The sequence below is a fragment of the Tamandua tetradactyla genome, chromosome 8 (assembly GCF_023851605.1).
Source record: "Tamandua tetradactyla isolate mTamTet1 chromosome 8, mTamTet1.pri, whole genome shotgun sequence".
Taxonomy (NCBI): Eukaryota; Metazoa; Chordata; class Mammalia; order Pilosa; family Myrmecophagidae; genus Tamandua; species Tamandua tetradactyla.
In genome coordinates this window covers 49214610-49233394 of record NC_135334.1, presented here as the reverse complement: position 1 = coordinate 49233394, position 18785 = coordinate 49214610, and the positions used below count along the sequence as shown (strand labels likewise).

The 18785-nt window shown below is 37.7% G+C and overlaps 1 protein-coding gene, 1 long non-coding RNA gene and 1 pseudogene across 4 annotated transcripts in view; 1 reads left to right on the top strand and 2 right to left on the bottom strand.

Moving 5' to 3' along the window:
- Positions 1-18785, top strand: part of MED17 (mediator complex subunit 17) — an 86914-nt gene that overhangs the window by 25601 nt on the left and 42528 nt on the right. The window lies entirely within an intron of this gene.
- LOC143644360 (uncharacterized) overlaps positions 1-18785 on the bottom strand; it is a 37161-nt gene that overhangs the window by 15445 nt on the left and 2931 nt on the right. Inside the window, exon 1 of one of the 2 annotated variants that reach the window (XR_013156645.1) lies at positions 7539-7709. The exons of the other annotated variant lie outside the window; for it this stretch is intronic. This is a non-coding gene — a long non-coding RNA (uncharacterized LOC143644360). Of the gene's footprint in view, positions 1-7538; positions 7710-18785 lie in introns of those variants that run through there. 2 annotated transcript variants of the gene reach the window in all.
- Positions 12960-13481, bottom strand: LOC143644356 (cytochrome b-c1 complex subunit 7 pseudogene; annotated as a pseudogene).

Genomic DNA, 18785 nt, shown 5'->3' with positions numbered 1-18785 from the left:
AAAAGCCATGTCCTTTCATCATTCGATATTGCTGGGTGGGAGCTTTTTGATTGTTTCCATGGGGATGTGACCCACCTAATTGTGGGTGGTAACTTTTGAAAAGATGGTTTCTATGGAGATGTGTCTCCACCCATTCAAGGTGGGATTGCTTACTGCAGTCCTTGAAGAGGGAACCGTTTTGGCAAAAGCTTTAGAGCCAACAGAGCCAAGAAAGCCACACAGCCAGAGATCTTTGCATATGCCGAAGGAGAACACCCCTAGGGAAGCCTTAGGAAATGAGGAAAGAAAGCTAGCAGATGTCACCGCATGCCTGTCCAGCTGACTGAGGTATTCTGGACCCATCGGCTTTTCTTGAATCAAGGTATCTTTCCCTGAATGCCTTACTTTGGACATTTTTATGGTGTTGGAACTATAAACGGGCAATTTAATTAATTCCCCTCTTTAAAAGCCATTCCGTTTCTAGTATATTACGTTCCGACAGCTGCAGCAAATAAAATATGCTTTTTCATCAAGAAGGCTTTCTCATTCCCATAATGCCAGGTCCCAGCTCATCCCTGGGAGTCATGTCCCACATTGCCAGGGAGATTTACACCCCTGAGAGTCATGTCCCACATAGTGAGGAGGGCAGTGAGTTCACCTGCCACGTTGGCTTAGAGGGAGGTGTGTTTTTAATGACTAATTGACTCCTGTTAATAGAATTGGTTTGTTGAGATCTGTTTCTTCTCGGGTCAGTATAGGTAATTTGCGTGTTTCTAGGAATTTCTCCATTTCATCTGAGTTGTCTAGTTTGTTGGCATATAATTGTTCATAATATTATCTTATGGTTTTTAAATTTCTTCACGTTCTGTGGTAACAACCCCCCTCTCATTTCTGATTTTGTTTATTTGCATCATTTCTTTTCTTCTTTGTTAGTCTAGCTAAGGGTCCATCAATCTTATTGAGTTTCTCAAATAACAAACTTCTGGTTTTGTTATTTCTATTGTTTTATTGTTCCCCAGTTTGTTTATTTCTGTTTTAGTCTTTATTATTTCTCTTTTATTTGCTTTGGAGTTAGTTTGATGTTCTTTCTCTGAATTCTCCAGGTGAGCAGTTAAATCCTTAAATTTTGCTCATTCTTGTTTTCAATATAGACATTTAGGACAATCAATTTCACTCTCAGCACTGCCTCTGCTGTGTCCCATAAGTTTCTATGTGTTGCATTCTCATTATCATTCATCTCCAGATTTTTACCAATTTCTCTAGCAATTTCTTCCTTGACCCACTGGTTGTTTAAGAGTACATTATTTAATCTCTCTATATTTGTGAAAGCTCTGGTTCTTTGATGATTTTTAATTTCCAGCTTTATTCCATTGTGATCAGAGAAAGGGCTTTGAATAACTGCAATCTTTTTAAATTTGTAGAGACTCAGTTTGTGTGCCAGAATATGATCTATCCTGGAGAATGGCCCATGTGCACTAGAAAAGAATGTCTATCCTGGTTTGTTTTGGGGTGTAGTAATCTATATATGTCTATCAGGTCTAATTCATTTATCCTATTGTTTAGGTTCTCTATTTCTCTTTGATCCTCTCTCTGGTAGTTCTATCTGTGGTGGAGAGTGGTGTATTGAAGTCTCCCACTATTACTGTTGATATGTCTATACCTCCTTTGACTTTTGTCAATGTTTGCCTCATGTACTTTGGAGCCCCTTGATTGGGAGCATACACATTTATAATTGTTATTTCTTCTTGGTGAATTGTACCTTTTTTTAATATGTGTCCTTCTTTGCCTCTTATGATACCTTTACATTTAAAGTCCATTTTGTTTGATATTAGTATAGCTACTCCTGCTTTCTTTTGGTTACAGCTTGAATAGAAAATCTTTGTCCATCCTTTCATTCTCAATCTAACAGTGTCTTTGAGTCTAAGATGCATTTCTTATACAGCACATAGATGGATTATGTTTTTAAATCCATTCTGCCGGTCTGTGTTTTAATTGGTAAGTTTAGTCCATTAACATTCAAAGTAAATACAGTACAAGTGCTTCTTGACTCAACCATCTTGTCCATTAGTTCTTATTTGTCACATCCATATATCAATTTCCTTCTGCTCTTTTTATCCTTTAAATAAAAACATTACTTGTATTCTTCAATTCTGTGCCTTCCTCCATACTCCCTCTGACTGGACAGCTGATAGGACTTGCTTTAGTATTTATTACAAGGCAGGTCTCTTGTTGACTAGTCCTTTCAATTTTTGTTTGTCTTTAAAGATTTTAATCTCTCCCTCAGTTTTGAAGGATAACTCCGTTGGATAAAGAATTCTTGCTGAAAGACTTTCTTGTCAGGATCCTAAATATATCATACCACTGCCTTCTTGCTTCTGCGGTGTCTGTTGAGTAGTTAGAAGTCAGTCTTAGCGGTTTTCCCTTGTATGTAGTAAATTGCTTTTCTCATGTTGCTTTCAGGACTTTGTTTCTCTTCAAAACCTAACAGTTTGATTAGTATGTATCTTGGACTAAGCCTGTATGGATTTATTTAGTTTGGAGCTTGTTGGGCCTCTTTGATTTGCATATTCATGTCTTTTTTTAAGGGTTGGGAAGTTTTCCCCAGTTATTTCTTCAAACAACCTTTGAAGCCCTTTACTTTTCTCGTCTCCTTCTGGGACTCCAGTGATTCTTATATTTGTGCACCTCTTGTTGTCCATTATTTCCCTAAGATACAGTTGCATTTTTCCCAGCTTTCTTGCCATTTGTTCTTTTGTGCACTCTAGTTCAATTGTTCTGTCTTCTAGCTCTCTTATTCTTCCTTCTGCTTCCTCAAATCTGCTCTCGTGTATCTGTAGTATATTTCTAATTTTGTCTATTGTAGCTTTCATTTCTGTGAGATCTGCCATTTTTCTATTTAATCTTCCAAATTCTTCTTTTTGCTCTTCTAGTGTCTTCCTGATGTCCTTTATTTCTTTATAAATATCCTTGAGTATTTATTCTACATTCTGTGTGCCTTCAGGAATTTTGATTTGGTTTTGGTTGGGCCATTTTTCCTTGGATCTTCATGTGCTTTGTGATTACCTGTTGTGTTAGGGGTGTTTGATGATTATCTTGATATGGTTATTTTGCAAGTTGGCTTACTTCACTCATCTAAAGTTTTGTATTTACTTGGTTTTCTCTGAAGGTTTCCTTTTGCACTTTTTTTGTCATTTATTCTCCACCAAATCAAGGTCTGGATCTCATGTAGGGGATGCAATTCAACTTGAGGGTCTATTACTGGCTAGGCTGGGATGTACAGGTACTTCAGTGGCAGAATGGATGCCACACGCAGGAGACCAGGGTTGACTCCTGGCCCATACCCCCCCACCCAACAACAATTATTTTGAAAGATAATAATAATAATAAAATAAGATGAGAATATAATAAAAATATGAAAAGACAACAACAAGAACAACAGCGAAACACACCTCAACAGTAGTAGTCCCCAGAATCAAAAGGAGATGCCTTAACATATACTGGGAGTGAAGTCAGACTGGTGCCAACCAAAGAGAGAGAAAACTTAAGCAAATAAAAATAATAAAAATAAATGAAACAGAATAATAAAAAAATTTATGAAATATGAAATAGATAATAAATAATCCAAAAAATATAAAATATCTATAAAAATAAAAATAATGTAAAAGCAATTATACTACTACTTAAAATACATACAAAGAATATATTTTAAAAGGGGGAAAAAGAAAAAAAGAATATTAAGGAAAAAAATAAAAACCTAGGCAGATAGGGTGTTCACTGCCTGCACTTAACCCTTCTTCCCAGCAGCTGATGACCCCAAGTCACCTCCTCCCTTCAGCTCCCTCCTCCTTGTCTGGAGCAGCTGACCTGCACTTACTGCATCCTGCCAGCAGGTGGTGTGCCTGAGGCTCCTCCCTCAGGCCTGCCCCTCCTGGTCTGCAGTGGCTTGAAGACTGCATGCACCATGGGTGGGCTGCTCCTGATCTATGGCAGCTGGACTGCTGGTCCAACCAGCGCCCAGGGGATCAGCCAACGTACAGAGCTGGCTATTCCTCAATCCTGCCGGGTGATCGCTTCCTGCCTTGCATGATCAGGTCCACCTCCAGGCTCCCCATGGGCTCTGACAACTCGGACCTGCTCATGGAGGTTTCCCCAGCCTGCAGCTGGGACAGGCTGGAGTGGAGGATGATCAGTTCTTTCCAGTTGCACCTCCCTTCATGCCTGCAGCCTGCCCTCAATGGGTTTCAGTCACGTGACCCACCCCACTCACAATCCAACTTAAAAAAATGGACAAAAGATTTTAAGAGACTCTTTTCCAGAGAAGATATAGGACAGTGTAGTGCTTTGGAGTTATGTAACTCCAGAAAAACATGTTCTTAAACTTAATCCATCCCTGTAGGTGTGAACCCATGGTAAGTAGGACCTTTTGATGAGGTTACTCCATTCAGGTGTGGCCCAACTCAATCAGAATGGGTCTTAATTCTATTACTGGAGTCCTTCATAAGCAGAATGACATTCACACAGATAGAGAGAAGGCCAGAGGAGCAGCCAGAAGTTGAAAGTTAAATGAACCTGGAAGAGAAGGGAGAGTCCAGCAGAGCCCTCCATGCATGTAACCATGTGACAGAAGAGCCAAGGACTAAGGATTTCGGCAGCCAGCCCCAGAATGACAATTTTTAGAAAGAAAGCATCACCTTGATGATGCCTTTATTTGGACTCATCCTAGCCCCCAAACCATGAGCCAATAAATTTCCATTGTTTAAGCCATCAAACATTGCATAGTATTTGCTTTAGCAAGGAGGAAACTAAAACATGGTAAATAAACACATGAAAAGATGTTCTATATCACTAAGCTATTAGGAAAATATAAATTAAAACTACAATAAGAAACACCTATTGAAATGGCTAAGCTTAAAGAAGCCAAAAAAAAAAACAAGACTGACAATGCCCATTGCCAGTCAGGATGGAGAATACCTAGAAATCTCAAACATTGTTGGTGGGAATGCAAAATGGTATAGCCACCCTTGAAAACTGACTGGCATTTCTTATCAAGTTAAACATACACTTATCATATGACCCAGCAATACCATTCCTAACTATTTTCCTTAGAGAAATTAAAACTTGTGTTCCCATAAAAACCTGTACAAAAATGTTTATATCCTTCAACAAGTGAGTGGATAAATAAACTGGTACAAACATAACAAATGGAATACTATCTAGCAATACAAAGTAACAAACTACTGATATATGCAACAACATGTATGAATCTCAAAGGGACTAAGTAGAGTGAAAGAAGCTAGTGTCAAAAGGCTGCATACTATATGATTACATTTATATAAAACTAAAGGGACAGAGAACAGATGAGTGGTTGCCAAGGGTTAGCGGTGGAGGAAGAGCTTGACTACAAAGAGGCAAGAAGGAGGGATTTGGGGGGGTGGGAGGATAATGGAACTGCTCTGTATCCTGATTATGGTGGTGCTTACACAGATTTATATGTGTTAAACTCATAGAACTGTACATCCCCCCAAAAGGCAAAGAAACAATTTTCCAACATGGAGAACTCAAAGTCCAGATGGTTTCACTAGTAATTATTACTAAACATTTAAGGAAAAAATAGCACAATTCTACAGTCCTTCTCAAAAAACAGAAGAGGGCAGAATACTTCCCAATTCATTTTATGACATCAGCATTACTGATACCCAAAGCAAAGAAATTACAAGAAAACTATAGACCAATATTTCTCATGAACACAAATGCAAAAAAAATCTTCAACAAAATGTTAAGAAATCATGTATATAGGTCGTGGAGAAGTTTAGCCTACCTATAGGTATGCCTAAGAGTTACTTTTGGAGGACCTCTTTTGTTGCTCAGATGTGGGCTCACTCTCTCTAAGCCCAACTCTGTAAGTGAAATCATTGCCCTCCTCCCTAATGTGGTATATGACATCCAGGAGTGAAAGTCTCCCTGGCGGAGTGGGAGAAGTCTCCCAGGGATGAGTCCAGCCCTGGCACCATAGGATCAACAATTCCATTCTGACTAAAAGGGGAAAAGAAGTGTAACAAAGTATTAGTGGCTGAGAGAGTTCAAATAGAGTTGAGAGGCTATTCTGGAGGTCACTCTTACACAAGCTTCGGTTAGACATTGCTACCTTGCCAACCCCCAAAAACCGTTCCACCCAATCCTAAAGAACATCTAGAGCAATATATAAGATTCTGTAAAGGTTCTATGCACTAGGGTAACTTTCCAGAAACCTACAGACTCCAGATGGGTTCCTGGACAAGATACGTCCTGAAACCTAGAGGGCCCAGCCTCCACTTATCAGCTAGTTCCATTTCCCTACACCATATTATTGACAGCCCCATCCAACATGAAAAAGTTAGCATGGCCATAGTCCCAATACCCTTGAAGAGTGGATAGAAAGACCAAAGGTGATGGCGGAGTTATACAGAGAAGGTAGGGATTAATAAACGAGTATGATTGCTGAATCATTAAATCGATATCTCTTTTAGTCTCCAGTGTCTTAGAGCAGCAAGAAGTAAAAACCTAAAATTGTAGAATTGTAACCCATACCAAACCCTGAAATCTGTTCTACAGCTAATAGTGCTGTGCTTTGAAATTTATTGCTTTTTTGTATATATGTTATTTCTCACAAAAATGAAAAAGAATGTCGATTGTGATGATAAAAAAATATTTATACCTTCTAGCCTCCAATATTCTAGAGCGCTAGAAGGAAAAATCTGAGATGATAGTATAGTAGCTCATAACAAATTCTGGGATCTGTCCTGTAATTACATGCTGAAGAATGCTTTGAAAACTATTGCTTAATTCTTTCTTTGATTTGTATATATGTTATATTATACAATTTAAAAAGTTAAAAAAAAAGAAAATAACAAAAAAAAAAGTTAGGAAATCAAACCTAGAAATATATAAAAAGGATATCAAAACAAAGTGCTGTTCACATGGGAATGCAAGACATAGTCACAATTCAAAAAACAATTAATTTACCATATTAAAAAGCTAAAGAAGAAAAACACATGATTATCTGAAAAAATACAGTAAAATCATTTGACAAAATTAAACATCCGTTCATGATTAAAAACTCTCAGCAAATTAAAAATAAAAGGAATTTCCTTAACCTATTAAAAAATCTTACATCTATAAAAAGCCATGGCTAACATCATACTTAATGGTGAAAGATTAAATATTCTCCCTGAGCTCAGAAACAAGGGAAAGATGGTCACTCACCCTTCTATTCATTATTGTGCAGAGGTTCTAGCCAGTATGGTGCAGCAAGGAAGGAAAAAAAGAAACTCACCATTTACAGAAAGTGTGTGATTGTCCACATAGAAAATACTACTTGCAAAGTCACTGGGTATAGTCATAGAAAAATCAATTGCATTTCTAAATACTAGCAATTAACAATTGTTAACAAAAAAGAAAGTAAAGCACTATTTATAAAAGCACCAAAAAATGGAATACTTAGGACTGCCCTTGGGAGGGCCAGCAGAGAAAAAAGGGGAAGTGGTGTGGGGAACAACAATATGAGATTCCTTTGTCGTTACCTGGTTGGCAGGAGACCCTTTTCCTGCCCTCTGCCCAGTCTCTCAGAATTTCTGCTGTCCATGCTTGCTTACTGCACTGTTCACAATGAGGCTTCTTGGTGGTCAAAGCCAGGAGGAAAAAGGAAAACAACAGGGTGAAAATGGAAAGAAAATGGGAGGTGAGGGGAGATTCACCTTGAGCTGTTCTTCAACTTTTGAGTCCTCATCCAATCTTCCTGCTATTGTTAATTTGTCAGAGTCCTTGGGTTGCTGCTTGTTATATTTTTTATTCAGTGCTTTTAGTTAAAATAATTCAAAGAGAAAGGTTAGAGTGGGATGATCCCATCTTTACCTGCATTAAAAGTCCTGTGGGTTAGAATTTTTTAGTGTGTATCCCAAATTATCTTACACTCCATTCTGTTCTTTCTGTGCTTTGGTTTGAATTTTTCCATCAACCAATTGACCAGAGAACTAATGCTGTTTTTTTCTTCCTGAGCTCTTATTAAGCCTATCCAATGGGTTCCTAATTTTAGCTATTAAAGATTTCTAGTTTAGAATGTTGATTTGATTCTTTTTATAGATTGAAATTTTCTATTGAATTTCCCATCTTTTCATCCTTCTTGTCCATTTTTCCTCTATTTTCTTTAACACAGTAATCATCTTTTTAAATAATTTTTTAAAAATTTATTTATTTTTTATTTATGATACATAACCACATACAAACACATTCTTATCATATGATCATTCTGTTCTTGTTATATAATCAGTAACTCACACTATCATCACATAGTTGTATATTCATCATCATGATAATTTCTTAGAACATCTGCATCAATTCAGAAAAAGCAATAAAAAGAAAACAGAAAAAAATTCATACATATCATACCCCTTACCCCTCCCCTTTACCGATCACCAGCATTTCCATCTACTAAATTTATTTTAACATTTGTTCCCCCTATTATTTATTTTTAATCTATATGTTTTACTTGTCTGTCAGTAAGGTAGACAGAAGGAGCATCAGACACAAGGCTCTCACAACCACACAGTCACACTGTGACAGGCATATCATACAATTATCTTCAAGAAACATGGCCACCAGAGCACAGCTCCACATTTTCAGGCAGTTCCCTCCAGGCTCTCCATTACACCTTACCTAAAAGGTGGTATCTATTTAATGCATAAGAATAACTTCCAGGATAACCTCTTGACTGTCTTTGGAATCTCTCAGCCATAGACACTTTAGTTTTTCTCATTTCGCTCTTCCCCCTTTTGGTGGAGAAGATTTTCTCAATCCCTTGATGCTGAGTCCCAGCTCATTGTAGGATTTCTGTCCCACATTGGCAGGAAGGTTTACACCTCTGGGAGTCATGTCCCATGTAGAGAGGGGGAGGGCACTGAGTTTGCTTGCTGTGTTGGGAGGGAGGGAGAGAGAGAGAGAGAGAAAAGAGGTTCTCTTCGGGGTGACTCTTAGGCTTATTTTTAAGTAGGCTTGACCTATCCTTTGTGGGATTAAGTTTCATATGTACAAACCCCAAGATTGAAAGCTCGGCCTATTGCTTTGGCTGTCCCCACTGCCTGTGAGAATATCAAGAATTCTCCACTTGGGGAAGTTGAATTTTCCCCCTTTCTCATCATTGCCCCTAGGGGACTCTGCAAATACTTCCCTATTCACTATTCAATTCGCTCTGGGATTCATCTGGGCATCAGTAATCATCTTTAAAGTCCTTGCCTCCTTTCTCCAATATTTTGATCATTATTGGTATGTTTCTGTTTGCTTTGATTATCAGTTACTCTTTCTTGCCTCTTTACATATCTGTTCTAGTTTGCTAGCTGCCGGAATGCAACACACCAGAGACAGATTGGCTTTTAATAAAAGGGGATTTATTTTGTTGGTTCTTCAGAGGAAAGGCAGCTAACTTTCCACTGAGGTTCTTTCTTACGTGGAAGGCACAGGATGGTCTCTGCTGGTCTTCTCTCCAGGCCCCTGGGTTCCACCAACTTTCCCCGGGGTGATTTCTTTCTCCATCTCCAAGGGCCCGGGCTGAGCTGCAAGTGCTGAGATGAGGAATGCCAAGCTGCTAGCAGTGCTACGTTGCAATCTCTCATTTAAGCACAAGCCAATTAAGTTAAACGTCACTCATTGCAGCAGACACGCCTCCTAGCCGACTGCGGATGTAATTAGCAACAAATGAGATTCACCTACAATTAGCTCATGTCCACAGCAACAGAACTAGGTGCTTTCACCTGGCCAAGTTGACAACTGAATCTAACTACCACAATATCTAATACTTTATTACTATATGCTGGATTGTGTGTGTTCGAAATGATATCTTCTGCCTCTGAGCATTTCTACCTTTATTTTGTTAGGTAGCTAAATTGAGAGAATGACTACCTCATTGTAATAAGAGATTGAATTGAGTTGGGTTTGGATTGCAGTTTTAAGACTCAGTCCACCTCTGGTTTGTACTTGTTACTTAACGTGTGCCTTCTGGGGATTTCATTGAGAGCCCAGCAGGATCCTGTCTCCTAAGTGTGAGAGAAGTGGGTGATTCATTTCTGCCCTTTAGAAGATTTGAGCTTAGCCTCACAAACTTTCAAAATCTGACAAGTATCTTTAGTGGTACACTTCCCTCTAATTAGGACTTGGTCTTTTTGTACCTGCATCTGCAGAAGATTTCACTCTGTCTTTTCAGCCCAGACTCAGTCATCCCCACCAGCACCAGAACTCAGCAACTATCCCCTAGGAGAAAATTCATCTTGCCTTTGAGACTCCTCTAATTTCAAATATGTCATGCCAATCCTGTACACATTTCAAAAGCTTTTCTAGATTTTCTTTTGCCCAGTAGAGTCCTTTTTCCTGCTCCAAGTTGCATCTTTAGCCTGTCCCCAGAATTGACAGATGCCCTTGGAAAGAAAAGAGCCAGCAATCATCAGCTTATCTAGGAAGGGCTCTTCTTTCCCCTAAATTCTATTTGATCTAGTCTTGCTGTTTTAAAGCTGTTAAAAGTCTTTAAAAATAGCATTTTTGCAATTTACCAGATTTTTCTACTTGTTTTACTGTGATAATTGGTCTGTCACAATTTATTGCAGACTACCTAGAAGCAGAAGTCCTTCTCCTTTAATCACGGAATGAAAGTCTTCCTCCTGAATCTCATGGGCCAGTTTCCAATATGTCCCCATTGTTGGACCAATAGCTGTAATTATGAACAGTTTTTTGATGATTAACTGAGATTTATCAAGATTCATCCTTGTAAGAGAAGGGATCAGCCTCTCCTAAAAGATATGGCTGATGGAAGAAGGGATAGAGCCCTTAAAAAAAAAAAAGAGGTTCTATTAAGAAAGCAAAAATAGCAGGATGGTGATAGATGATAGCTAGGTAACCAGCAGTGTTTATTACACTAACAGTACACCATAGATATCTTCCCTTATCAATTAATATAGATATGAGGTTACCCTGGAATTGGAGCTAATGTCCAAATTAAGGAGTAGAACCTCTATAAATACTCCACATTCAAAAGAAAGTCTCCAGAGAATAGCCAATAGTAAGACCAGACATTGTTCCCCAAGATTTACTATGATCTTCAGAAATAGTCGTACTATCAAATCCTACAATCCTATACCCCCTCTTCAAGTCTATAAGGTCAAGGACTAGAGTAGAAAGAAGGGAGCCATAGTGGCAACCTATTCCCTCCCCTGGGGTAGAGGCAGCTGAAAGAGAGGACAGAATTGAAGCACTGTACACTCCCACCTATCAATTTGCCTAGGTAAGGACACATTAATTGCCCATGAATCAAATGAATAGCACTGAACTTAACTTGGCTTGAGCTCCCCAAGCTGTTAATGGCTGAGAGATTCCAAACAGAGTCAAGAGGTTATCCTGGAGGTTATTCTTATGCATCAAGTAGATATCAGACCCAGCAAGAGGAGGACCCCAGCAGAAGAGTCTCAAATGGATCACAAGTTGTGAGAGACTTAAAGAAGTTGAATGAAGCCAAATTAGAGCAAGATCTCCCAGGTCAAGATACCATACAGTGGGAGACCCTCTGAGAATCCACTCAAGCATTTATGAGTCATCATGTGGATGCCTACCACACAGTGGGTGTTTTAGTTTGCTAGCTGCCGGGATGCAATATACCAGAAACAGAATGGCTTTTTTTTTTTTTTTTTTTTAAAGTAGAACTGCTTTTACCATGAGCAAAACCATTGTCAAATGAGTATCGTAACAGATTTGGAACTGACAAGTAACAGAGAATCTTCAAGAATAATTTCAGGATAGGTGTTTCAGAAATAATCTGAGTATTTACTAGAAGAGAGGCCCTCAAGGAATTTAAAGAGGTTTCTAATATTTAACTTACAAAAATTTTAAAAAGACCCCCTTTATAATCATGTTGAAACTTAAACATAATGATTGTGGAGCATCATATTTCATCTTTGGGAGGGGGAGGTGATTTATACATGCATTCACATACACATATATACACAGCCACTGAATATAAACACACACTTTTGATTCTTTCAGAATTTAAAATATAATCTAAAACTTATTTTTCTTAGTCTGTTTTGTCTTTCAGGATAAGATCCCAATCAGTTATTTCTGCCCCACACAGAAATGGCTTGCTGTGGAGAACTTTGGTGTCCACATAATTTCATCCCTGCTCGCTGTGCTTCCAATCCTTTCACTGCCACCAAAGAAAGCAATTCAGAATTTAGGGGCAGAAAGGACATTATTTTAGTTTATATTCAAGGTAATCAAGCTAAAACCTTAAAACTTCACTCACATTCAATCCTTGTAATATACCTTATACAATAGCTAAAAAAAATTTTTTTTTAATAATAGTGGACAAGCCACTGGAATATGGGGGAAAAACTAATTTGTCTACATGTTTATCTATTTTTCTCATGTCTACTTTTGTTTTCTGATATACACATTAGCACAGGAGTACATACATATGATTTATACATCTCCATATTGGGGCTGTATACATTTTTTTTATCAGTTAGGACACAAATCAAATACTTTGAAAGCCAGTGAGTGGTTTAGGAGGGCTGAACTGGGGCTGGTTCCCAATCTTGGCAAACTGGGGAGTGAATCCTTTCTCTCTTTTCATTCTACTGAAGACTTATGAAGCATGAAAGCCAGTCTGTTGGGCTGCTCTGTTTACTTCAGGAGGAATCAGATAGTGGCTTTTGTTTATTGCTCCGTTTCATACCTGCAAATTAGGCCCTTATGGGTCTGACTTCCAAGCATCTTGCTAACATAACATACAACACAATGTAAAGATGACTACTTGGTATAATATTATATCCTTATACCCTTTAGTAAATTGAGGTTATTCAGCAGTGAGAACTGATTTAAGTATTCTTTCTGAGTCCCCAGGAAACAATTAAACACTAGCTAAATATAGCTTAGAAGTCTGGAAAGAGTTATAACAGATAAGTGAAATCAGTAGTTAAGATTTTTATAAGGTTTAGAATTCAAAAACTCCAACAATCATTACAAATTATATTTGTTTAAAGGAATACATTTTAGCCTAAATTGTCCTTAAATTGTACATTTTAGGTTTTACCACCTTCATAAAAGTACTTTGGGGACAGCTGCATCATTTCAATTACATGATTATTTCTTTGCCCATTCTTCTCTCTCTTTTCTTTCCGGAATAACTTCTTTCAGATATGGTTCAAGATAGAATTTATCCTCCTCATATTTTGTCCACTGCTCTTTAGGCAAGATTTGCCGTCTCATGCTCAGGTCCAGTGCTCTCTTAATGCGAAACACCCTGTCATTATAAAGGTTCTCAGGAAGCCTTCTTATGGCTTCTTTCACATCTTCAGTCTCAGTTAATGTATCATCTCGCATTAACCCCAGTTTATTGAACCCTGCAGCATTGTAATACCATTTTCGAATGCCATCCAGCCATCGGCCTGATGCTACAACAGCAGGGCGGCCCGCCATTTTGACCCCCCAGAATGGCTTTTAAAAAGGGAAATTTAATAAACTGGTAGTTTACAGTTCTAAGGCTGAGAAAATATCCCAATTAAAACAAGTCTTCAGAAATGTCCAATCTAAGGCATCCAGGGAAAGATACCTTGGTTCAAGAAGGCCGATGAAGTTCACAGTTTCTCTCTCAAGTGGGAGGGCACATGGCGAACACAGTTTCTCTCTCATCTGGAAAGGCACATGGTGAACACAGTCAGGGTTCCTCTCTCGGCCGGAAGGGCACATGGCGAACACCGTGTCATCTGCTGGCTTCTCCTGGCTTCCTGTTTCACGAAGCTCCCCAGGAGGCATTTTTCTTCTTCATCTCCAAAGGTCGCTGGCTGGTGGACTCGGCTTCTTGTGGCTATGTCATTCTGCTCTGCTGTCTCTGAATCTCCTTCTTTTTCCAAAATGTTTCCTCTTTTATAGGACTCCAGAAACTAATCAAGACCCACCCAAATGGGTGGAGACACACCTCCAGCTAATCCAGTTTAACAACCACTCTTGATTAAATCACACCTCCAGGGAAATGATCTAATTACAGTTTCAAACATTCAATACTGAATAGGAATTAGAAGAAACGGCTGCCTTTACAAAATGGGATTAGGATTAAAATATGGCTTTTCTAGAGTACATACATCATTTCAAACCAGCACAGTGAGTATTGATGGCTATTCAGTGTTAGCCAGAAAAGTTGCAACAACTATCAGGGAGGGAGCTGTGGCAAAATAAAAGATACTTGTTTGCTTTTCTCTACTTCCTAGCTCAACACAGAGTAGGAGCCTAGAAGAGGAAAGAGGTACAGAGCTTTGAATCAGACATGAGATTCTAATTTAAAGTAGTCTGAAGTGTATTTTATGTGATTTATTTCCCTTTCAATTTGCTGTATTACACTGATTGATTTTCTTGTGTTGTACCACCCTTGCATGCCTGGTATAAGCTCCACTTGGTCGAGGGGTATAATTTTTTCAATGTGTCACTGGATTTGATTTGCTAGTAGTTTGTGGGGAATTTTTGCATCTATATTCATTAGGGAGATTGGCCTATAGTTTTCCTTTCTTATAGCACCTTAACTGGCTTTTGGTATTAGAGTGATGTTAACTTCATAAAATTAATTACAGAGCATTCCTTTTTCATCAACTTTTTGGAAGAGTTTGAGCAGGATTGGTGTTAGTTCTTTTGGGGATGTTTGATAAAATTCCCCTGTGGAGCCATCTGGCCCTGGGCTTTTCTTTGTATGAAGATTTTTTATGACTGATTGAATCTCTTTACTTGTGATTTGTTTGTTGAGATCTTCTTAAGTCAGTGTAATTTATTTGTGTGCTTCTAGGAATTTGTCCATTTCATCTAAGTTATCTAGTTTATTGACATATAGTTGTTTATAGTATCTTCCTATGTTTTTTTTTTTAATTTCTTCAGGGGATCCATGGTAACAACTCCCCTCTCATTTCTGATTTTGTTTATTTGTATCCTCTCTTTTTTTTCTTTGTCAGCTAGGGGTTCATTGATTTTCTTCATTTTCTCAAAGAACCAACTTCTGATTTTATTGATTCTTTCTATTGTTCTTTTGTTCTCCAGTTCATTTAATTCACTTTAATCTTTATTTCTCTTCTCCTACTTGCTTTGGGGCTAGTTTGCTGTTTGTTTTTTCTAGTTCCTCCAGGTGAGCAGTTAAGTCCTTGATTTTAGCTGTTTCTTCTTTTTTAATATAGGTATTTAGGGCAATGAATTTCCCTCTCAGCCCTGCTTTTGCCTCATCTGTAAGTTCTGAAATTTTGTATCATCTCCAGATAGTTACCAATTTCTCTTTTTACCCACTGGTTGTTTAAGAGTGCATTATTTAATCTTCATATATTTGTGAAAGTTCTTGTTCTTTGGTAGTTATTGATTTCCAGCTTCATTCCATTGTGATCAGAGAAAGTGTTTTGAATAATTTCAGTCTTTTTGAATTTATAAAGACCTGTTTTTGTGCCCCAGCATATGATCTATCCTGGAGGACATTCCATGAGCATTAGAGAAGAATATATATCCTGGTGTTTTGGAGTATAATAATCTATATATGTCTATTAGGTCTGATTCATTTATCAAATTGTTTAAGTTCTCTATTTCCTTGTTGATCCTCTGTCTTGTCCTATCTATAGAGGAGAGTGGTGTATTGAAGTCACCCACTATTATTGTTTTTTTTTTCTTTTTTTCTTTTTTTAACATGGGCAGGCACCGGGAAGTGAACCCGGGTCCTCTGGCATGGCAGGCGAGAACTCTGCCTGCTGAGCCACCATGGCCTGCCCTGAAGTCTCCCACTATTATTGTTGAAATGTTTATTGCTTCCTTCAGTTTTGCCAATGTTTGCTTCATATTCTTTGGAGTTCCTTGATAGCGAGCATAAACATTTATGATTGTTATTTCTTCTTGGTGAATTGTTCCTTTTATTAATATGTAGTGTTCTTCTTTGTCTCTTATGATTTCTTTACATTTAAAATCTATTTTTTTCTAATATTAGTATAGATACCTGCACTTTTTTTTTTGGTTATAGCTTGCATAGAACATCATTTTCCATCCTTTCACTTTCAATCTATTTGTATCCCTGAGTCTAAGATGAGTCTCTTCTAAGCAGCATATAGATGAATCATATTTCTTAATCCATTCTGCCAGTCTTTGTCTTTTGTCTCTTTAGTTAAATTTATTCCTAGGTATTTTATTCTTTTAGTTGCAATTGTAAATGGGATTTGTTTCTTGATTTCCCCCTCAGCTTGTTCATTACTAGTGTATAGAAATGCTACAGATTTTTGAATGTTGATCTTGTAACCTGCTACTTTGCTGTACTCATTTATTAGCTCTAGTAGTTTTGTTGTGGATTTTTCCGGGTTTTCGACGTATAGTATCATATCGTCTGCAAACAGTGATAGTTTTACTTCTTCCTTTCCAATTTTGATGCCTTGTATTTCTTTTTCTTGTCTAATTGCTCTGGCTAGAACCTCCAACACAATGTTGAATAATAGTGGTGACAGTCTTTGTCTTTTAATTGGTGAGTTTCAACATTTGACAGACTGATTAGTATGTATCTTTGAGTAGGCCTATTTGGATTTATTCTATTTGGAGTCCATGCGGCTTCTTTGATTTGCATATTTATGTCTTTTGGTTGGGAAGTTCCCCCCATTATCTCCTCAACTAATCTTCCTGGCCCTCTATGCTTCTCTTCTCTTTCTGGGACATCGATCTTATATTTGTGCACTTCATATTGTCCATAATTTCCCTAAGATCCAATTTAAATTTTTCCTTTTTTTTTTTTTTTTGCCATTTGTTCTTTAGTGCATTCAAAATCAATTGTCCTGTCCTCTAGTTCACTTGTTCTTTCTTCTGCCTCTTCAGTCTCCTGTTGTGTGCCTGTAGTATACTTTTGATTTAGTCTACAGTATCTTTCATCTCTGTGATTTCAGGGGAATGTAAATGAATTATTTATGATAGATTGAATTGTTGACCCTATTCCTTTCTATATTCACACCCCCTTTGCCACATAAATGCAGTTTCTGCAACTAAAAAGGTTGAGTGAGGTATATGGGTGGTTCCGTGGTAAAATGCTCACCTGCCATGTGGAAGACAGGGATTCAGTCCCCAGCCCATGGCACCGGAAAAAAAAAAAAAAAAAAAAAAGGGACTGAGTGTGTTCCTAACACCCTTAACTTTTGGGATTGTCCACATGATGTGTAAATATTAGAGATGTGATGCAGAAAAAGCTTGCCTCTTTCATCTCTGCCATCAACATGAGAAGAATATGTTTGTATTCTTGCTTGCTGGTCCTAGGAGAATAAGACACATGGTGCAGAATCACCTGGATGACCTACAAATTTATAATTTGAAGTAGAACCAACCAGCTGAACTCAGCCTAGATCAGATGACCCTCACCTTACCCACAGTGTATAAGCAAGCTCAGTTGAGATAGTAGCCCCCAACTTTACTGCAGAAGTATAAAAAAAAAATGCTTATTTTGTTTCACTGAGGTTTTGTAGCTGTATCACAGCTTTATTATGGCAGTAGTTAATGATAAATAACCAAATGCCCCAACAACATTATTGAATAATGAATACATTCTTTAATCATTGATTTGAGAGCTTTCTTATATTTTATTAAATTATTGTGTATACATGCATTTGTATTGTTTCATTGATTCATTGGTCCATTTCTATGATTTTAACTAATGAAGCTGTGTCAGAGGACCCCAAGACCATCCTCAGGTTCAGTGATTTACTAGGAAGATTTACAGAGTTCAGCATAAAGTCATATTCATGGCTATGATTTATTATATCAGAAGAATACAAGGCAAAACCAGCAAAAGAAAATGGGTGAAGCCCTGAGGAAACTAGGCCTAAACTTCCAAGAATCCTCTCCCAATAGAATCACACATGAGACAGATACTTAAAACATGTGAAATGCTGTCCACATGAAATGCTGCCCACCAGAAAAGCGCATTTGAGACTCAATGCCCAAGATATTTATTGGGGGCTTGTCATGTCTTCACCCTCTGCCTAACAAAATACTAAAATTTCACACTCCCAGAAGGAAAGCAGGTGTTCAGCACAAAACATTTTGTGCAGTTTAGGCACAGTGAGCCACACTTATCACCTAGAGTATGGTGGGAACCCTCCTGAAATCTAAGCTCCCAGACACCACCAAAGAGCCAACCCTTGGCCAACGTCCTTTTTTAAGGACAGCAATCTCATGCCTGTTATATTAACTATTTTCTGCACAATAGCTTTACAGTGCATTTTGATATGTCAGCCAAGTTCTTCTTCATTAGTCTTCATTTTCAAAATTTTCTTGGCTCTTTCAAATGAAATTGAGAATCAACTTGTCAATTATGTTTTTAAAATCCCAATGAGATTTTGATTGAAAAATGCATTAAATATATAGATTATTTTGGGATAAATTGACATTTGGATTTTCCTGAGGGTTCCTGTTAAGAAGACTATAGTATGTTTTCTCTGTTAAGGTTTTTTTTTTTTTTTTTAATAGTAAAACAAGAAGGGGAACAAATGTTAAAATAAATTTAGTAGACTGAAATGCTGGTGATCAATGAGAGGGAGGGGTAAAGGGTATGGTATGTATGATTTTTTTTCCATTTTCTTTTTATTTCTTTTTCTGAACTGATGCAAATATTCTAAGAAATGATCATGATGATGAATATACAACTATGTGATGATATTGTGAGTTATTGATTTTATAACAAGAATGGAATAATTATATGGTAAGAATGTTTGTGTTTGTATGTGGATATGTTTCACAAATAAATTTTT